At 44.6% G+C, this 22,820-nt stretch overlaps 1 pseudogene; it reads right to left on the bottom strand.

Annotated features, from left to right (window-relative positions):
* Positions 1 to 12,610: 12,610 nt before the first annotated feature.
* On the bottom strand, positions 12,611 to 22,488 carry LOC122230163 (annotated as a pseudogene).
* Positions 22,489 to 22,820: the final 332 nt, after the last annotated feature.

The following is a 22,820-nucleotide window of genomic DNA, read 5'->3' as shown; positions in this document are numbered from 1 at the left end:
AGATGCCTATGTCAAGTCACGTTCACAGAAATTATGTATTTTTTTTTTTTCCGTATGAGACCAAAAATGTGCTGGTCTGATTTAATTCCTTTCCTTCTCTCTCATTTATGACTTAGTTTTATCACGAAACCAAAAAGGTAGGGGGGGGGGGCAGGGCCACATTTGATCTTTCAGTTGACCATTTCTTTGCAATTCTTTTAAGCCGTAACAATTTTCCATTAACTCATCTTTACCAAGATAAATGAAGGTGAAAACAAGCCTATGGGGTGAGTAGTCTGGGAGGTGAGGGCTGGGAGGAGAGAGAGCTGGAAATGAACAATGCTGAACACGTGAGGGACCTATGCCCCTTGTCTCAGATTTAACAGCCATTTGCCACGATTTACAATCCAAGGTACCATTCCTTGCCTCTTCTATCCCCAAGACGTGAAGAACGGAAAGAACAAAAATGTCATGTATTTCTTACATTGATGACTTATGGGTTTTTAAGGAGGTTCTCTTGGACATCAGAGCAAGTTGCCCTTGACAGATGACTCTGCTACTGTGTTTGATTTCAAGTTCCCACCAAGGAGTGCCAAACAAAATCGGTTATGTTTTAAATTGTCCTATAATTTTTGCCCCTTCTCTCTACTCTGCTGTGCCCCCAACCAACAAATAAATCACGCCAAGGTCTTTTAACCACATGCTTTAAAATGAAACAAGCACAAGGGACATTTTTCAAGCTGACATCTGGACCCATTGTTCAGGAAGAACTTTACCAGGTAATGTTCAATTTCTCATGACAAATCACAGCATCCAGTCCATCTGGGAGAGCATTCTAGGGTGATTCGGGGAGGCTGCAGGGCTTCCTTCTGCATCTGATATAGACAAACGACCTGTGCTGACACAGAGGGCTTTTAAGACTATCTAGTCACCCACTGAGCAAATTGAATCATCAAGCATGGATGCTGCCTCCACCAGATGGTCCAGGTCCAGATGATGCAGCTTATAGCCTTCTGAACCCAAGGCGATTGAAGATGAAAAGAGAAAAAGAAAAGACAAACTTTGAAACTCAGCCTCAGTTCTTTCTCTCTTGAAGTTCTCCATTAGTCAATCCAAGGAGAGTATGTTCTGGAGAAACATATTCTCATGTCTGAAAGTCATGGAAGATAGTTAATCAGGAAGTCATTGCTTTTCTTTCTTTCACTCTTTCTTTCCTTTTCTCCCTCCTCCCCTTCCCTTTGTTCTCTCTTTTCCCCTTTCCCTCCCTCCTTCCTTCCCTCCCTTTCTTCTCCCTCCCTCCCCTCCTCCCCTCCCTTCTCTCCTTCCTTCCTTCCTCTCTCCTTCCCTTCTACCCTCCCTTCTCTCCTTCCTTCCTTTCTCCCTCCCTCCTTCCTTCCTTCCTCTCTCCCTCCCCCCTTTGTCTCTGTCTCTCTCATTCTTCTATTTCAGGACTTAAGATAGTTCTGGGCTCACAGAAGTTATGACATGGATACTTTGTGATCTTGGTTGGTTCGATGGTTGAGAACACCAGAGTCAACAGGGGACGAGTGCCCTACTTGAATAGTAGCTATAGCAGGAGGCTCTAAAGGATGTTACCCTGTGTTCTCTGCACAAGAAGAAGAAACCAGAGGGTGGGAGGAAAATTCCCAAAGAACAATCTTAGCTTCTTGCCATGAGTGGAGGGAGACAAAACCCGCTGAGAAATGAGCTATCAAAGGGGAACCTCAAAAGCCAGATTCCTGGGCAGAGAAGTCCTTACGCCCCAAATGGGAAGTTTTGAAGGGAAATTATGGACATGGCCTCTGAGGAGAAGCTATTTTTGAACACAGAATTTATTAAAAAAATTTCTTAATGTTTGCTTACTTTTGAGAGAAAGGCAGAGCATGAGCAGGGGAGGGACAGAGAGAGAGGGAGACATAGAGTCCAAAGCAGGCTCTGTGCTGACAGAATAGCAGCCTATTCAACCATGAGATCATGACCTGAGCCAAAGTTGGCCGCTTAACCGACTGAGCCATCCAGGCACCCCTGAACACAGAATTTATAACCAGATCTCAGTTTTGTTCCTGTTTGGAGTATATTACCCACAGGGCCTTGTGTCTGATGATGACAATAGAATTTTAAAAATTCTTCTGAAACGAATCAGTTGGCTAACATCTGGCAGGTCATGGGCACATGTGACTAGAAGTGAGGAAAATGTGTTGATGTGACTCATGGTTTTGTGGAGTGAAGAGAGGGTCTCAACCTCATTCCTAGCTTTCCCTTCCTCTGTAGGCAAAGAGTTCAATGTTTCATGTTTTAGAAGCACAAAGAACATGTGATAACACTCGCATGTTTATATTGATTTCTTGGCTTCGAGAAAAGGGTTTCTTGCTATCAAGAGCTTGGCTTTCTTAGGGGTCTCTGAAAAAAAAAACAAAACCAACAAAGAGAAAATGCTTGTGGTGTTTTGAAACTTTTATCATGGAAAGTTCCAAAAACATACACACATAAAGAGAGCATTGTCTACTGGCCCCATCCTCCCATCACGAGGCATCAGCAATTATCAATTCAAGCCTGAGTGTGCTTCCTTAATTCTCCACCCTTTCCCCTGCCCCCAACAGGACTTTCTTGACCAAGATCCCAGGCGTCATATTTTTTCACTGGTAACTACTTCGAACCTTATCTCTGAGAGCTATGGACTCTTCCTCTCTTTCTTAAACGTAACCGCAATATCATTATCACACCTAAAAAATCCTAACAATAATTCTTTAATGTCATCCAAATTTCATGACCTTTTGCGTTTGATTGGTTTGAGAACCTTCCGGCTGGTGGGAAGGGGCTCTCAGGCAGGTCACTGGGCACCATGTTAATGCTTCTATTATGTGGTGTGATGTCCACAGGTATAATTAGGCCTGTGGCCTTCTCAGCCCCAGGCAGCCACTAACGAAAATGCAGGGCAACAGCTAAAGGAAAAAAAAAAAAAAAAAAAAAATCTCTGATTTAGCAATTCCCCTCAGGCGCTCTCTTTTCCTCCTGGTTGTTATCCCACAACCAGTTACCATTTTGTAATTTCCCCAAACCACCCCCATTCTTGTATTATCTAATCACTTACAGAGCATCATAGATGTTGGTAACATTGTTGTGTTTCCGAGAAAATACTTTTCTATTTCTAAGTCTGTCACTGAGGCGAGAGCCATTGAACTTTGGAAAACTGTCAGGTTAGCTGTAATTATGGTGTGGGGTCAGGGACAAAGATTTGGGGAAAACACCAGGGCTCCTTAGAGCGAAGAAGGGGACCACTGAGGACAAGGCGCCCTCTGTTTCTGGCATATAATTGCTTTAGCATTGACAAAAATGGCAATCCTTGACCTCTGAGTCTGGAACTTTCTTCAGCATCTCTGACAGAATGTCACTCTGTTTATGACTGTGGTGAGATGATCTTTACTCCCAGTCTTCTCAAGAGTTGTGGATCACGACGAATATTGTCTGGCGGTCTCACGTTGAGCGTTTTGAACTACAATGAATCTAAAAGCTCTTTGGATCACTGTGTTTTGGGTTTGGTAATTTTTTCCAATTTGCAGGCACAGCCACTCACATCTAAGAGCACCAATTCATCGAGTTAATTGAAGTGGCCCAGCAAGGGCTTTTCGTTGCAAAATGTTCATTTGGAATAGGCCTTCAAACCTTTCTCTTCCTGGTAGAGCCACATGGCTCGACAGAGGCCCGTCCAGCTCTCCAGTGCATGAGGACAGTGTTGATTATACAGTTCCATTTCGGCCACGGAAAGGTTCTGTGCCTGTGCCCTCAGGTAGAGACAGGGGAGAGTTACAGTTGCCTTTTGAGTTCCCACGCCGCGTGTTCCTCCCTGCAATCCTATTAACTCACTCTGGGAAGGTAAAGGAGGGTGGGATTTGTCCCTTCCTTTTTGCATCACAACTGCACCTGTTAGACTGGCTTTCCTCAAACCTTTGCTCTTTTATGCAAATATCCAAAGCCAATCAGTTCAGCAAACCTACTGGCCCTCTCCTACTAAATGCAGGGTCTGGAGTTAGGCTCAGGGAAGCAAGAAATACTGGAGATACAGATTTTTGTCCTCAGGGAAGAAAGATCTACCCCCAGGTAGCCTCATCCAATACAAACCAATGTCCTGTTGACCCACCCTCTGAAATACCATCGAATCTGTCAACATTTCTCCATGGCCATCTGGCCCAAGCCACTGCCACCACCACCACCATCATCTGCGTGGCTGCTTGCAGGGACTTCTATCTGGTCTTTGTGCATCCACCTTTGCCTCTCTACAGTCCCATGTCAATCCACACAGCACATGAAACCAACTTTTCAAAACAGACACAACGATAAATCACCCCTCGGCTTGAAGGCTAAAGGTACAAATTCTTAACAAGGCCTTCAAGGCCCCCCTGCCCCCCCCAACCATCTCCTTTGCCCCCTTTGGCTCATCTCCCTCACTGCCGTGACCTGCAGGTCCTGTCCTCATGAGACTTCCTCCTGCCCCAGCTCTCCTTGATAAACTCTTCCTTCCATTTGCCTAATGAGTTCCCAAGCAGCCAGGAGCTCTAGGCTCAAACATCTCTCCTTAGGGACTTTCCCAGAGAGCCACATAGCATCATGTTCTTCTCTGCAGTGCCCCTCACAGTTATCATCTTCCTCTTGCTGTGTGATTACTTGATGTAGGTCTGTCTCTCCATGCCTTTTGGACCATAAGCAACATGATCCGTGAAGAAGACAGGGACCACGGCTCCTTTATTCACTGTTGCATTGCTAGTGCCCAGCACAACCACTGGTGTGGAACGAACGAACAAGACAAATGTCCTAGGTCAGGGAGACAAGTCACATTGGGAAAGGTGGTCTGGTAGCCTTAGAAATGAAAGGCAGTGCTAAAAGATAAACTGAGGTACATTAAAACTTTTAAGAGCTTGTTTGAACAGAAATTGATCTGGGGGTGCTTTGGCGGCTCAGGCGGTTCAGTGTCCGACTTCGGTTCAGGTCATGATCTCGCGGTCCGTGAGTTCGAGCCCTGCATTGGGCTCTGTGCTGACGGCTCGGAGCCTGGAGCCTGCTTCAGATTCTGTGTCTCCCTCACTCTCTGCCCCTCCCCCACTCATGCTTGGTCTCTCTCTCTCTCTCTCTCTGCCAAAAAGAAATAAACATTAAAAAAAAATTTTTTAAGATTGATTTGAAGAGGGCAGCAGGAAACAGAAGGGGTTAAGGGCGCTCTTCTGACCAGAGCACAAAGAGACTCTCATAGACCAAAGGCGAATGCAAAGCAACGAAGTTATTGATTAGCTTACTTATTGCCTTACTTGGAAAAGCCTAGGTAGCCATTTGTGATTGGTTGTCCTTAGGTTCCCACTGAGTAACCTTGAGGCTTTACAGGCTTCAGTTTTGGTTTGTTGATGTTGGTGGTTGCTAAGCTATTAGGACCACTTCAGTCTAATGACCACCTTGATTAACTAATTTAGCAGGAGAGAAGGGAAGGAAAGCAGAGATGAGAGACTTTGGGAGACAGAGTCGAGGTGACTCGAAAAGCACCAAAGGTAAGAGAGCCTTGACGTTTATGAATTCCCACACTTGATGGCTATTTCCCAGAAATGTATTCTGGGAAATACATTGCTCAGCACACTTATCCCAAGAAGCGTCCCCTAAAAGAAAAAAAGGGGTCCACGGACAAATACTTTTGAAAAGTATTCTCATCCATATCTCGTTTTTGGAGCTTCACAATACGAATGATCATATTTGTACCTGATACTTTAAGGTTACTTAAAGAAAGCCTATTTGACTTGAAACAAGGAAGAGCTCTTTGGTGGGTGGGGAGGAGTTAGAGGGTAATTACCTTTTCTGATCTGTTGAGTGAAAATGCCAGCGACTTTCCGAGTGGGGATGTTAAACAGGTCATTGCAAATGTAGCTCTGGAGATGAGAGGGTAGATACGTGAAAATGCTCAGAAAAATGTAAGTTCAGGCCCGAACACGTCCATCTTCTACAGGAAGAAGGAAGCCCATTCCTGTAGAAGAATGGGCTTTCTGGGGATACAGTCCTTTAGCCTCCAGATAAACTATCTTGGAGGAAATTTCAGACAAAATGTGCTCACCAATCTCCCTTGCAGTTAAGGGTGGCCAGTAAAAATAAGTGGGAGTTGGTTGGGACTTCATACCTGAGCTCCTAAGGAGTGCTATTCACCGCAGCCAAAAAGGGGAAACAACCCAAATGTCTACTGACATGCATGGATGAACAAAATGTGGTGTTGCTTTCTAAAGGGAAGAACCAACAGACAAAGAACCACGGGCAGGCCAGGGAGGTCTGGGTGCTTCTTGAGCGATAAGCAGGAGAATTACATTTTTTGCATGTTTCTTTAAAGGTAAAACCTCTTGGTAAAGAATTCAACGCGATCATAATTTTAGGGGTGAGACTGCCAGGTTCTTGGCTACAACTCATGGTTGAGTATTAGTTGCACTATCTATGATTGAGCTAATTGTATGTTACCGATGCCGTATGTATATTTATTCAATATCAACCCACATTTGTTTGAGTCCCACTTTGTACGTGTAGTGAGCAGCAAGGAACAATAGACCTGACTGAAGCCACAGTGATGGATCTTATTGCAAACCACAAGCTTTTAAAATTCCCCATTAAATGCAGAGAGTCCTCATGGAAGGAAGGAACTAAGATCCCTATTGATAAATACAGACACCGGATGACCTCATTGCCTCTGCCCCCTTCCACCCGCCAGAGTGTCTCTCAAGGTCCCTGGGTGATTGTGACACTAACAGCCTCCTTTGTAGATCAGCCATTAATTTTAATTAAAAAAAAAAAAAAGTCTTGGGATTGCGTTTGAGCTCACAAGAAGAATGAAGCCCCTGCAACCAAGAGTGATTGTGGGGCAGGTGGAGAGTAATGAAGACACGACCTTGGGCAAGCCTTCTCTGCAAAACCCAGCTCCTCATCTATAAAATACAAGTGTTGGAAGAGGTTACTTCAGGAACCTTCCAGAGCTGATAGTCTGTGATGCTAATTATTGAGCTACTTAAATGAAACGGCTTGTGAGGAATTTGAAATTATGTCTCTCCTGGACTGTTAGAGCCCTAAGTTACGGGATGTTCAGTCACACATTTACTCATCCATACTTTCATCCACCGAGCATTTATCAAGGTCATACTGTATGCCTGTTCTTAACCGCTAGAATTGTCTTGATGGATATGACATGGTTCTTACCTAGAGAAACTCAAGGTTCACCTGCCGAGGCACAAACACCTTAAGAGCTTTAACAAAGGTGAGATTGCAAAGGAGGAAATACCTGCAATATGTTTATGCAGGTATTATGCAGGACAAAAAAAAGTTTCTAAAGCAATTAAATGAGAAGATAGGATCTTAAAAAGAGTGGAATGCTCCAGCTTGGGAGCTAGAGAGGGAATGAAAGGGGTGAGGTCATAGGGACCTATCATGCTAAGAATTTTGGTCATTTTCTGGTTGAGAATAATCAAGGACAATTACTAAATAATCAAATAAACTAGGATAACAATCACATGATGAACAAACAAAGGAATAATCAAAAGTAGGTTCTAAAAGCATCCCACTCCCCTTTTTAAGAAAAGATTTTATTTTTAAGTAATCTCTACACTCAATGTGGGGCTCAAACCCATAACCCCAAGATCAAGAGTTGCATGCTCTGCTGACTGAGCCAGTCAGGTGCTAAAATCATCTCTGAGAGCTCAGGATAAGAAAAATCCAAGGACTTGTTCATATCCATAATCTCGTGGAATGTGACAGCCGAAACTGTAAGGACGTCCCCAGGAAGGTTCCACAAAGCTCAAGAGGTAATCATCCCCCCTGCCTCATATTATCACTTTAACAGAGTAACATGGCCTGCAAATGGCAAGATTTCATTCTTTTTCATGGCTGAGTAATATTTTACTGTATATATGTACCACATTTTCTTTAAAAAAAAATTTTTTTTAATGTTCTTACTTATTTTTGAAGGAGAGAGAGAGAGAGCACGCAAGCATGAGCAGGGGAGGAGCAGAGAGAGAGGGAGACACAGAATTCGAAGCAGGTTCAGGTTCTGAGCTGTCAGCACAGAGCCTAACGCTGGGCTCGAACTCACAGACCGTGAGATCATGACCTGAGCCGAAGTCAGATGCTTAACCGACTGAGCCACCCAGGCGTCCCTGTACCACATTTTCTTTATGGAGCTAGAGAGTATACTGCTCACATGTGGAATTTAAGAAACAAAACAGGGGTGGCTATCTGGATCAGTCATTGGAACATGCAACTCTTGATCTTGGGGTTATGAGTTCAAGACCCATGTTGGGTGTAGAAATTACTTAACAGAGAGAGAAAGAGAGGGAGAGAGGGAGAGAGGGGGAGAGGGGGAGAGGGAGAGAGGGGGGGAGAGGGGGAGAGGGGGAGAGGGGGAGAGGGGGAGAGGGGGAGAGGGAGAGAGGGAGGGGGAGGGAGAGAGAGAGAGAGAGAGAGAGAGAGAGAGAGAGAGAGAGGAATCAAGAAATAGACTCTTAATTATACAGAACTGATCGCTACCAGCGGGGAGGGGGGTTGGGTTAAACAGGCAATGGGGACTAAGGAGGGCACTTGTGATGATCACTGGGTGATGTATGGAGGTGCTGAATCACTATATTGTACACATGAAACTAATATAACACTGTATGTTAGCTAACTGAAATTAAAATAAAAACTTAAAAAAACCCCAGAGTAACATGACCTAATGTGTCATGATTCAATGTCAAAACGCTCAAGTTAGGTCCTTCTTTTTTTAGTGTTTCAAGAATGCAGAGGGATAGCTTTGAACTTGGACTGATGTAGATCAAATAGCAATTCCATGTAACCTTACACTGATCACTTAATCTCTCTGAACCCCAATTTACTCTTCCATAAAATGAAGGTAATACTTCCTACTTTTTAGGGTTATGAGAAGCAAATAAATCAATGCAAGTATTTAGAATTTGTTAGTGCAATTACACATTCATTTCTGTGATTTTTAAAAATAAGATCTTTCCCACTACATTAGAAGTTCTGTGAAGGTAACAGCCCTGCTTTTCCTCGTCCTTAGGTGGATGGATAGTGCCCAGCCCACGCATGGACTCTGTTAAACAGTGGTGATGATGATAGATCTTTTGTAAAGCGTACGGGGGTGATGAGAAGGGGGAATCCCCTTAGGATGTGTTTCTACAATTTTTGTTAAACCAAGAAGTCAGATGCAATAGCTCACCCTATTTGTATAGACCTAATTTCTGGGCTCTATTCTGCCAGCAACGTATTGCAAACACATCAGTTAGGTGAGGCCGATGCTCATAAACAATTAGGTTCGGGGCGCCTGGGTGGCTTGGTCGGTTGAGCGTCCGACTTCGGCTCAGGTCACGATCTCGCGGTCTGTGAGTTGGAGCCCCGCGTCCGGCTCTGTGCTGACAGCTCAGAGCCTGGAGCCTGTTTCAGATTCTGTGTCTCCCTCTCTCTCTGCCCCTCCCCTGTTCATGCTCTGTCTCTCTCGGTCTCAAAAATAAATAAATGTTAAAAAAAAAAATTAAAACAAACAAACAAACAAACAAAAAAAAAACAATTAGGTTCACGGCATCAGTAGGAAGAGAGTCCCGAGGCTAGGCGATTCATTCCCCATGTTAAATCCAGTCATCCATACCATCCTTGTGGTCAGCCTCCGGATCTTTTAAATGATGCTTTCTCAGTCATGACTTCATTTTTCTTGGGGTTAGTCTCCGCGGTAATCTTCTTTCCTTTTTTCTATAATTGAAATGTATTTGACGTAGCACATCGTGTAAACTCAAAGCGCACAACATGCTGATCGGATACCTTTGTATATTACAGCATGGTTGCCACTGTAGCAATTATACGCAACTCTCTGGTCACATAATTATCATCTCTTGTTAGCGGTTCGAATAATTAAGACAGCTTCTTAAGCAAGTTTGATGATTACAATACACTGTTGTTGTCTGCATTCACTATATTGTACATTAGATCTCTAGCGCATTGCAAATTTGTACCCTTGATCGGCATCTGTCCCGTCCCGCCACCCTCCCTCCCCTGGTAACCATAATTTTACTCTGTTATTACAAGTTGGTTTTTTTTTTTTAAGATTCCACATATAAGTGATATGCGATATTTGTCATTCTCCATCTGACATCTCGCTTAGCGTAATGTCCTCAAGGTCCATCCATGTTGTCACACTGCAATTTTCTAAAGTGGATAATGCTAAGGTCTAAGTACTTCGGGTGCTTGGGATAACCATCACATCAAGATAAACTCCTCTGTCAGATTTTAAAGTTACAGACGGATCTGTAGCAGACTCAAATAATAATTTGGGTGTTCTAGGCATTATTCTCACTGGAGTATGCGCAGGGAAATTCTTCTGCAGGCATGATTTTCTGCTTGACACTTTCTTCCTGAATATGGAAGAAAATGGCCTTTCCCCATTTCCCTTTCTTCAAGATTTGGTCCTTCATCTAGACCCTCCTGAGATAACCTCCAGATCACGGTGTCTTGCAAAACACATGGACTTCAAAGTCAGACAGATCTCAGTTGCAATCTGGACTTACTACTTACCAACTACGAAAATGTGGGCAGAGGCTTTGGATTTATTGTACATCAAGTTCTTCTTCTACAAAATGAAAGTAATAATAACGTGTGTTTCAGAGGGTTATTACAGATGTCACCAGATGTGGACATTTTATTTGCCTTAACTTCTCTTGTAGAGAACACTATATTTGTCTGGAAGAAATACTGGGGCGAGGGTAAGACCCATAAGGGCAAGCTCAAGACACCCGTTGCCATGAATACACTCAATTGCAGGCAATAAGAGGAGGATTTGACTTAGCTTATAAGGAAAAAGGGAAAGGGAAAGGAGGAGAGAGCAGAGATAGGGTGATGGTGGAGGGCTCTATATTGTTCAGTTAGACATTTCCTCAAGCCCTTTTCTTGCCCCCCTAGCAAATCTATAAATTTGATTAAACTAACCAGATTGGTTCTAGAAACACGTGAATGGGGCTGGATTTCAGTTTGGGATCAAAGAGGAGATAGCACATGTGGATGTAAGCTAGGTAAAAGATTAGACTAATGCTCTGGGAATTCATGGAAATTGAGGGAAGGGCTTGGAACTTCCGTGGTTTTTAGAATTGAGGTTCAAGCCAAGTTCACTAGAGGTCAAGGAACAAGGAAATCCTAGGGGATGGCTGGATTCTTGAGGATTTGAGTTAATGTACCTAAAATTGTCTACTACGCATTGTTCATCTAAAAACTGATGGCTACTGGAGTGCCTGAGTGGCTCCGTCCATTGAGCATCTGACTCTTGATTTTGACTCAGGTCATGTTCTCCCAGTCTGTGAGTTCAAGTCCTGCCTCAGGCTCTGCACTGACAGTGTGGATCCTGTTCGAGATTCTCTCTCTCCCTCTCTTTCTGCCCCTCCTGCAATTTCTTTCTCTCTCTCTCTCAAAAGAAATAAGTAGACTTTAATAAAAAAATAAAAACGATGGCTGCTATCTTTGGCCACATGCAAATCCAATGTTGAGTATTAGACTTGAATTGCATTTCAAGGCTGGAGCTAAGCCCAGTTGGAGAAATTAGATATAAGAAGACTTCATCTGACTTAAAGAGGGGAGGGAGGAGAGAGTGCAGAAAAGAAATGCCCAAAATAGGTATTTCTGTCCATCCAGTCCTCTGTTTGTTGTTTCTAAGTCCAGAAACAAGAGCTGTCATTTTTACATTCCTAGTAACTAGCTCTGGAGCCTTTAACATGCCTTCTAATGTCTCAGCCTTAGCTTGACTATTTTTGCAAAGTGAATTTCCCTACATTGACCTCAAAGGAACCATGTCTGGTTTGAATGAAATAAGGGAATGTGAAAGTACTTTTCCAAATATGAAGTCTTACACAAGAGCGATTGTGAGCATGATCATGGCTGCCCTGACCACCCACCACCGCAAGCTACTTAAGGGCATGGGCTACTGTCTTATTCATGGCCTTATCTCTTTGCCTAAGACAATGCCCAGAAAGTATTTACTGAGTGAACAAATGACTGCATTCAGCATTTTTCACTTTTTGAATAACCACCACACCTGAAAGTTTATCGTCTACACTGTCTTCATAGCACCTATGCCAACGTTTCTCTGTTCCTCTGACCCCCCACCTCCATTTCTTCTCTTTGAGCTCATGACTTCATCCACTAAAGAAGAGTAAAAAAAAAAAAAAAAGTTATTGCAATTCTTCCTCTTGAGCCAATTCTGTGCATCTGGGATTTCTATTTCCTACCCATAAACCCAAGTGATCTGGTTTCTGTCCCGACACTCGACTGAAATTGTTCCCAAATAGTCAATGTAAATTCACCGATTGGAAAGCCTGATTACCTTTTCTTAGACTTTATTCTTCTTGACCTCCTTGAAACACAGGACACTCTGGTCACATTTGGCCACTTTATCCTTTGGCCACTGGACTCTACCCCCCGGGGTCTTTTACCATAAATAATGTATATCCCCCTTGGCTTCCCTCCCTTCTTCTATCTGTCCCCATTTCTGGACCAAATTCTCATTCCCTCCTCAATGAGTCTCCAATGGTTTCTACCTTTTCAACTTCCTGATACATGTGCCCTGCCTGCTTTGGGCACCAGCACCTGGATCCTATTTTCCCATGTCATAGACTCTCCAATTCCCTAGTGCTCCAACATGCTGCTCTGTGCTTCTGGGAGGCTGCTTGGGATCCACCTCCACCTCTACCTTGGGGCAGGTCTCCCCTTCCTGAAACTGGAAGACAGCAGCTGAACAGAGGGACATAGGGACAGTCTCTTCAGTCTTCCCCTCTCTTGGAATATAACACAACATCGTCTGTGATTCCTGTCTAGATGACTCAGGGACACATTTCTCTGGCTGTCATGTCACCAGACATCAGTCCACATTTCCCATGGCTTCCTAGATACTTCTATTAGAAGCCCCTGCCACCTTCTCAGCCTCAATTCTATTAAAATCTGACCCACCTTCCCACATAATCTGGATCTCCCTCTTTACAATCAATAGCACTACCATTTTCTCCAGTTTTTAAAGTTTATTTTTCATTTTCAAATTCATCTCTGATTCTTTCTGCTACTTCTAACTTATTTCTGCTCTGTTTAATTATAGTAAAATAACTTGCTGCCTCTTCCTCTCTTCTCTATAACATCCCTCTCATTTTCCCTCCTTTCCATTTCCACTCAATTTCCATTCCAGCCTCACTTTTGTGTAGGTCATCATCTCAGGTCTGAATGAATACAGAATTCCTCAGCTTACCAGGAGTTGGAGCTTGGAGTATTTGAGTTGGGCTGCCTAGGTTTGTGTCCAGACCTTACTGCTTCTTACTGTGTATTGAGGACATTGTCCTTGTGCCGTATCCCTGGCCAGATATGCATGACTTGTTCCCTCTCACCGCTCAGCTTCTACTCCCGCTGCATGGCCCAGCTTGTCTCACCTCCATGTGGCCCCCGTGACACAGCCATTGCACACTGCTTTCTTTCTCCTCTGAAACACACTAGCCTTTATGTATCAGTAGCACCATTTCCTAGTTAGGAAAACTTACATCATACTACATGAATGTATCCAGTAAATATTTACAGAGCGCTTTCCTAGGCACTGGGGAAATAGTGTGGCATAGGGTGTATAATGAAGCCTACATTCTAATTATGCAGGTATGGAAGATGTGGTTGGCAATTATGTAAACAAGTCGGCAATCAAGAACAACCTAGTAATAAGTACTATGACAAAAATTTAATGGCGATGGATCTGAAAGTGTTTCATCAGCTATTTTGGGTTGAAAATAGTTGATGGAGAATGTGTTGATTTTCTGAGGAGGGAACACTGAAACTGAGATCTGAATCACAGAAGAGTTAACCCTGGGATGATCTGGGACCAGAAGTGTCTAGGTGAAGAGACTAGCAAGTTCAGTGCCCCAAGAATGGAACAAGCCTAGTGACTGGAGAAACACAAAGAAGGTCCATTTACCTGCAGGGTATATATAGGAGGAGGCAGATAAGTCAGAGAGGTTGCCATGGGCGTATGGGAGCCCCAGATCAGATACAGCCTTGTAGCCTCAGGTAGGAAGTTTTAGATTTAAGTTTAGATGTGGTGAAGCAGAAGAATGATACGGCCCGATTTATTTTGAAAATCTCACTCTGGCTGCTGTGTGGAGAAACAGCAGAGGAACATCCAAGTGGAGGCAGGGAGGCTGGCTGCGAGGCCACTGCAGGAGTCCCAGAGAGTGTTGGTGGTGGGAAAGGCACGGGATGGGGGAAGGGTGCACACTGGGATATGTTTTGAAGGTGTGGTTGGCACGGCTTGCTGACAGATTGATGTAACCGTGGATGGGAAATGACAAACCAAGGATGTTGGGGTCTCAGCTTGAGCAGTTCGCGGTAAGAGTTGCTTTTTACTGAGGTGAGGATGACAGGGCTCCCCTCTGTGAGGTGGGCAGAAGGTAAGTGTTTTAGAGGAGAGAGAAGTCCCTATGGGCGAGAGGGCAGGTTGGCTCCTCGGAAGGGGACAAGCTGAGCCTCGAACGATCATCATGGAACTTAATCTAAGAGAGGTTCAACTTATTTTTTTACATTTCGATACCGGGTTTTAATAAGAGATATTCAAAATCATTATGGTCGAAATCATTACATCAAAAACTTTTATAATAAACGCTTGTTGTTACTCTACATAGAATTTCATTTTTGGTGCAAAGTTCTTTGACTGCAAGAAAGAATTTTTGGCTTACTTCACTAATAGGAATATCTCTTAATGTTGGGATGGACTCTTCTTCGTATTTCTTCTGCTGTTGATTTTTAGCCTAGTTATCTGTGATGGCATGAGTGGAGTTGAGCTGAGAGGTACTCATCATGTTTATTCCCAACAAGAGTACGTAACCGATTACTATAGTAATGAGGAGGTAGACAGACAACGAAAATGCCCAATACTTTTGAGGCCAGTAGGTTAAGCCTAAGGAGTTTAGCCAAGATTCAGAAATAAAAGCTCATACAAGGTATAGTATGAAGCCACATTGGGAGCTTAAGAAAAGAGCAAAGCCATACATCGCTCTTTCTGGCAATGGTGATGGTGAATGTTCCACCATTTCCCCTGTGGCTTTAGACAATCTTGGGTCCTCGAAGCGCCCACTCAGGCCCCTCCTGACAGCTCGGCCACCTCAGCTTCGAGTCCCCTGCGCAAGTGCTGCCCTGGGCTTTCGATATGTTAGGGTGAATGGATATATGTGATGAGAAAGCTAAGGACAGAGAGACTAATATGTTAAAACCAAGTCTGTCCTAATTCACACCAATGATTTTTCTAAACTCAAACCTCATTAGGTTTCGGCACTTTACTGGCCCATGTTGCTGAAGCGTTAGCAGTGAGGTGGAGGGAAATGTAGAGATTTGAAGAATGGGATTCGACAGCAGAGGGACTTCAGGTACATTCTCTGACCTTCTCCCATGGCTCTGACTTCTAAAGCCTCACCTTTTCTATTCATACTTGTGCTGGTTTTATGTTTGTCTGACTTGTCTCTTTGTCTTTGATGGCACCCCTGTTTTTGTTCCCTGGGGGCCTTCATTTAATACTCTTCACTGATCTCCTGTCTCCCTTGCCTGAGGAATTCTCTTTCATCATCAAAAGCATTTCATCAGGCACCTATTTAGCACCCTGCTCTGTATTAGGAGCTAGACATGTTTCTGGCCTCTAGGTTTCTGACAATTCTTAAATTCCTCTTATATTGTGCCTTTTTGCAGAAATTGTTGTGGCCGCCCGGGTCTACACCACCAGACTTCAGAGAGTTGGTGACGGTGGACCTTGCTCCAGCTCTATGGCAGGTGCTCGGATGTGGCTGGTAATTAGAGAAACTCTACGTTTCCTGGGCTCTCTGTGTTTTAGGGCAACGGCTATGGCCAGAGTGCTCATGAGCCAAATAGAGCAAGGTTCAAATGCTGACGGCCACTTTCTAACTGTGTGATGTGACTGACAGTCCTCATTTTCCTAAACCTCGGTTTCCTCCATTGTAAATAGGCTATTACACACTTACTTAGCAGTGCTGTGGAGACCTACGTGAGCTAATGTATGTAAATCCCCAGCACAGTGCCCGACACAGGTAAGGGTTCAATAAATGGTGGAATTTCTTATTGATCTATCAATCTGTCATTATTGATAAAATGGCATGCCCAGTAGAGCATTAACAAGGGATAGAAAAACAGACACAAATACGATGAGAAAGTGATGATAGAATCTTAGACGTGGAAGAGGCCAAAGTAGTAGAGATAAAAGTTATTCAGAAAATAAATGGTGAGTGCATACATGGAAATTTATTTATTTATTTATTTATTTTTATTTTTTTAAAAATTTTTTTTTCAACGTTTTTTATTTATTTTTGGGACAGAGAGAGACAGAGCATGAATGGGGGAGGGGCAGAGAGAGAGGGAGACACAGAATCGGAAGCAGGCTCCAGGCTCCGAGCCATCAGCCCAGAGCCTGAAGCGGGGCTCGAACTCACGGACCGCGAGATCGTGACCTGGCTGAAGTCAGACGCTTAACCGACTGCGCCACCCAGGCGCCCCAGGAAATTTAAAGGCTTGTGTTGTCAGCCTGATTGAGTTCATGGGGGTCTGAAAGGGCAGGGTAATAATATTTCCCAGGACCCACCCCATCAGGAATAGTAAGCTATGGGACTTCTTTCTTCCCAGATACACAGAAAGGCAGCAGCACAGTGGATAACTTCCCGAAGCCTTCTTTAGGAAGCCTTGCAGGCAGGGATTGAATCTCTGAAAAAATCCACTCCAGGGGGGCACTGATGCTCTGAGGGCCAGGAAATGGTTCTCTGAAGGGCCTTCTCTTGGCTTTGCCTCGGACAGGATTGTGCTAACTTCTTCGAGGTAGCCTATAGTTTGGCAAAAAGCCTTCCCTCCTGGGTAGCTGAATAATTTTCAGATGATCCAGCTGGCACATTGTAGAAACGGGCTAATGAGTCAGGAATGATCTTCTAAGGCTCTTCCACACCAAACTCGCTCAAGGGTAGAGAATTTCCAGGAAAGTCAGTGAAAGATTTATGAGACGAATCCCGGAACTATTTTCTCCTCCATCTATTGTTTCAGAAACAGTGGGCTTGCGGTGCGAGGGGTGGAGAGGGCAAATTAGCGTGGGACAAAGACACGACTCCTGCTTTCCAGAGAGAGCTGGAGAAAAGAGTGACTTCAGAAGCCAGCTAATGAGGATTCCCTGACAAGGAAATATTCAAGATTGGAATGCGCCTGCCTGCAGGCCCCACAGAGCCTCAGAGATGAATTTGAGGAGGAAAAGAGGTGCAAAATTCAGAGGCACTGAGGGGAGAAAGCTTACTCCAACTCTGTGCTGGAAGGGGTCTGATCAGCTGGCTCCTCTGTCTTCACACAGATGGGGAAGAGGTGGAGGGAGAGAAGAGGAGGGGGAGTGGGAAGGTGGAGGAGGAGGAGGAGGAGGAGGAGGAGGAGGGGGAGGAGAAAGTGGTAGCTGCAGTGCTAGAGCCCAGTGGTGTTTCTTGTCACCAGGTGAAATTCCTTTTTCACTCCCCGCGTGTTGCTGCCTTTTCTTGGAGTGAGATGGTCTTTCCGTTACATCGTTGCATGGTAGGCTGCAGAGCTACCGAGGCTTTCATAGAACCCGAGAGTCCTTTACAGAAAACTTAGGGGATATGACTTGGATCGCCATTGGATCATTGGGAGAATATCTACAAGAGGGTGCTGCTCTTTGGTAAAAAGGGCTCCTACAGGCACTCAAAATATGGGGACTTCTGGGGTGCCTGCCTGGCTCATGTGGTGGAGCGTGCAACTCGATCTTGGGGTGGTGAGTTAGAGTCCCACATTGGGTGCAGAGATAGCTTAAAAATAAAATCTTAAAAACCCCCACATTTATATTTTTAAGAAATACAAAACGGCAAAATGGAATAACAACATTTGATTAATTTGGTTCCATTTCGGTCATGCAGGGACAAAGGGGATAGATCCATCAGGCATGATTTACATGGATAGATTGTCCAAAGAAGCTTGATTATGCCACAGCTTTAAGGTTTCTTCTTCAAAAAATCTTGTAGTTGTAAAGAGTGGAACAATTGAATTGTTAGAATTGCACCTCCTGGATGTCCCCCAGCCAGAAATAGTCAAAAAGTATGTCAACACTGGGGGAGACATCAGGCACATGTGGAACCCACCAGTTGAATAATCAAGATATAATAAGCCATAGGCAAGGTCTTATCTTGGTTAACAAGGTGGTCACAAGAAGAAAAGGTCTTCTGGAGGCCAGGGACAGTGGTTGGGACTTCCAGTTCAGATTCCTCCTAGGCCCTCAACGGCTGCTGTCACATGGGCACAGCGGTTGGCTTCCCACCTACTTCCAGCTCCACCCAAAGCTTTCCAAACATGGATGAACAGTTTAATAAGTAAAACTGAGGGGCGCCTGGGTGGCTCAGTCGGTTGAGCGTCTGACTTCAGCTCAGGTCATGATCTCGTGGTCTGTGGGTTCGAGCCCCCTGTCGGGCTCTGTGCTGACAGCTCGGAGCCTGGAGCCTGCTTCGGATTCTGTCTCCCTCTCTCTCTGCCCTCCCCTCGCTCATGCTCTGTCTCTGTCTGTCAAAAATAAATAAACGTTAAAAAAATTAATAAGTAAAACTGAGCTTTTCATAATATAGTAGGCTTTAACTACTGACAGTCTTGGTAGCAGAAAGGATGTTCACATCATTTCCCTTCCAGACATTTCTAAGAGGTCTCCAACGCTCTCAGAAATGATTCTTCTTTTCTTTTTTTTAATTATTATTTTTTAACATTTATTTGGTTTTGAGAGACAGAGACAGAGTGTGAGCAGTGGAGGGGCAGAGAGAGAGGGAGACAGAACCGGAAGCAGGCTCCAGGTTCTAAGCTGTCAGCACAGAGCCCAACATGGGGCTCCAACCCAGGAACCGTGAGATCATGACCTGAGCCGAAGTCGGCCGCCTAACTGACTGAGCCATCCAGGTGCCCCAAGACTCTTATTTTCAAATAAAAGGAGTTTTCTTGGATGAATCCACCATTTTTACAGTTGATTTTTTCAATACTTAAGGTCTCTAAAATGTGTTTGTCCTTCCCACTAATATGAAATTTTGTGATGTCATGCATACGTGTGTGCATGGGAGAAGTGAAGAAAGGGCTCAAGTATAGCAAAGAAAACTTCAGTTTGACTACAGGCCTCGGGCCCTAACCATAGGCTCCAGATTTGGGAGCCTTCAAAACTATTCCCTTCAAAACCAGAAATAATAATAAGTAATAATCTTCTGTTAATGGTTCATCCCGTATACCGTTGACCTATCTTTTGGAGGAAGATTGAAATGAGTTACCATGTCAGAACTGGCAGCCACAGGGCACATGTTCAAGATTCGATTATGAGAACAGAACTTTTCATTAAGACTTTTAATTTTGACTTCTGTTTGTAAGATGTGCAGGATTCCAAGCCTTGCAACACTTGGGAATACCCAGTGGATTTTTTTTTTTTTCATAACTCTAAGTCTTTGCTAACAGGAAACAGAAAAGACTGATTAGAAATTGTTTTGGAGCTGGGTCTGGTGGGAATTAGAATGACACCCATGATGCATTTCACAGGGGCTGCTAAACAGCTTCAGATAGAAATTACTTTCGGCGCTTTTTTCCCTTCTTGTCCTGAACAGGAGCTTGTGTTTCCTGCTGATTACAGAAAAAAAAGCCACTGTGTTTACCAACATTGCTGATCCAGTCAATCCCTTTGGCCTCTGTGTTTTGAACTAATGTGTGGTTTCTTTGAGTCTGAAGTAGGCTTAGAAGCAGAGGTTCAGACCACCCACTTTTAGGATCGCTAAGGCAGTGCTAGAACTAAGTTGAAACTGAGGTACTTCATGCAAGCTCGTGGGTTTGAGCAGAGGCAATTTTAATGGTCAGAAAGTATTTTGAAGCCATTTTAATATTAATGTCCCCAGTGGATGGGGCCAAGCCTGGGCCTCAAAAAAAAAAAAAAAATGAAATCAGGGGACCTGGGTGGCTCAGTCAGTTAAGCATCCGGCTCTTGATTTCGGCTCAGGTCATAAATGCATCGTTCCTGAGATGGAGCCCCGCCCCGGGCGCCACCCTGACATTGTGGACCCTGCTTGGGATTCTCTCTCTCCCTCTCTCTCTCTGCCCCTCTCCCACTTGCTCTCTCTCTCTCTCTCTCTCTCTCTCAAAATAAATAAACTTAAAAAAAATGACATCAGAATGCCCAACATTCTCCCATTGATTGCCTATTTTATCTCTCTAGTAGGAAAACTCTACTTGTTTTTTAAAGTTTATTTATTTATTTTGAGAGAGTGAGCAGGAGAGAGAGAATCCCAAGTAGGTTCTGTGCTGACAGCGCAGATGGCAGGGGTCATTCTCAAGAACAGTGAGATCGTGACCTGAGCTGAAATCAAGAGTCGGACGCTTACCAGACTGAGCCACCCAGGTGGCCCTTGGAAAACTCTGTGTAAATCAGGCATACTCAATCCTTTCCGGTGAGCAGCTAGCTTTGAGTTTGCCAAGTTTTCCAATAATCATAGATTATTCAACCTGGATCCTTGGCTCGAATTCTTTCATCTTATTGGTGTGGCAACCACGGTCTTGGCTACCGCATTTATTCGTTTAGTAATTTCTTCATGCATCTAAGTTTTACACATCTACTATGTGTTGGGCCCTGTGTTAAGCACTGGGCATACCATCATGAGCAAGACAGAAAGGATCCCTTAAGGAGTTTGCAGTCCGGTCAGAGAGGTAGATGCTAAGAAAATAAACGTTACACATGTTAATGTATTTCATGAATTGAACAGGCAGGTGGGGTGGGGGGGGGTGGAAGGGAGAACCTCTCTTGGGTAGAGTCTTCAGGTAGGTCCCTGGAAAGTGATGTTTTAGGCACTGGGAGAGGAAGGGGTGTGTTGTGAGTGCATTGCTGATAGAAGGAAGAATGGGAGTTATGGTGAAGAAGCGAAGACATCCACGGGCCATTCTCAATTCTCCAAATGGAATCCTTGTCAATTTTCCTGTGGGTCCCGGGGGACTATCAGTGTGGGGCTGGTGGATCTTGAATGGGCAGTGGGGTTTATTATCAGGTGTCATTCTAAATTACTGAGAGGTCCCCCACCCTCTCTTTTTTCATCTATTGTAGAAGTGGTATAAAGGTTAGACCAGGAGAGATTTGATGTAAAATACAGATTCTACCACATTTAGGGATGGAGAGAGGAAAAGCTCACCCATGCCCACATGCTCGCTGAGTTACAACGGTAGAGGCAAATCACTCACCCTTGAGTCTAACATACATACGAGGACAACTCGACACAGCCCACAGTCCCTGAGTGTTCTTCCTCAGGTAGAAATAGCCTTTCTTTCCATCTAGCTCCAGGTCTCTGGAATGCTATTTTGGATCACCTAGTTTTTATGGGCACTTCCAACCTCTGTCACATCTCACAAGTTCCTTGAGGGTAGGATGCTATTGGACTCAGCAGCCTCTAGCAAAGCCAGCACCCAGCATATTGCCATGGGCACAAAAACCACTCAGTGAATATTTGTTGAACGGATCATATAGAAAGATTTAGTCTTCAGGAAGAGGAGTTAGAAAGGCAGTACCACTTTTCTTCTTTCTGGCTTTTGCACCGTGACCGGAAGTGGGAGCCCAGTATGATTACTCTCATTACCGACAACAAAAAATGGCTATCACAGGATCCTGGCTTCATTCCTGTGATGAAGCCATTGGCCTGGTGACAAGAATATCACTGAGGACAGAGAAGCAAACGTTGAGCTGTTTAACAGAACCCTCAGCGGGGACGTTGTTGCATCATTCCGCTGAGATGTGAAGTAATGTCTGAGCGCTCGGTTCCCAGCGCTGGGCTGCCTCGGTCCCCGCTCCCACTTCAGACAGTGGCTAGACCCTGCATCCTGTCTCCTGACCCGGGCTCTGCCGGCTCCAGGCCAGTCCTACCAGAGGCAACTGGGCAGCAAGGCCCATGAGGAAGTGCACGCAGCCCCACGAGGCCCTCATTAGCACAGGTCAACGCTGTGTCTGCCACGGAAACTTTGGGGGAAGGATCACCACCCTCCAGGCAGTCCTTTCCCCTGACACTGCTCAGGCCCCACTCCCAAGCAAAGGAAGAGTATTGCAGCCGGAAATTTGAAACTCTGTTGTTCTAGGGCTATCCACTGAGAAAACCACTAAAGATCCCAGGTCAGTTTCCCGTTCGCGCCAAAGCCAAGAACTCGCTCTGAAATAACAGTGGTGGGTGGTGTTTCCAAAGATAAAGGAGTTTGGGGGTGGGGCCCAGAGGCAGGCAGTCTGTCCCTGCCTGGTGGGTGCCGGGGTAGGTCCCTCCTGCTGTATCACCACTCCAGTAAGGGTGCTTCACTTCGGTCCTATGAGAAAGATTCATTTTTACTGGCAAGGGAAGGGGCCCATTCTGAGCTGACAATGTGGAGTTGAGGTGGGAGATGTCAGAGGTGGGAGATGAGATGAAAGATGGTAAAAAGGATTAATGTCAGCAATGTGCAGATTGGCACCCTGCCTCTGGAAACCACTCAGCCAACAGCAGGGAAACTGGGCCACAGTTAACTGGACATCTGTGCCAGAGGCACGAAGAGGTGTTTATCACTTAGAGGATTCCTGTGCTCTTGGTGAATGAAGACTTCAGGAATGACAAACTTCCCTCCTCTTTTGGTTCTTCTCGAAGATACTGTATGGTCTAATTGACTTTGGTTTCAATGGCCTACAATTAGCATTAGATGAGGAGAGAAAGGTCCGTTTGTTGTATTTCGTACTACTTTCTTTTGCCTTTACCCTTCCCTGAAACATAAGCTGAAAAGAAGAA

The sequence above is a fragment of the Panthera leo genome, chromosome A1 (assembly GCF_018350215.1).
Source record: "Panthera leo isolate Ple1 chromosome A1, P.leo_Ple1_pat1.1, whole genome shotgun sequence".
In the NCBI taxonomy this organism is placed as follows: Eukaryota; Metazoa; Chordata; class Mammalia; order Carnivora; family Felidae; genus Panthera; species Panthera leo.
This window is presented reverse-complemented; position numbering and strand designations above follow the sequence as displayed.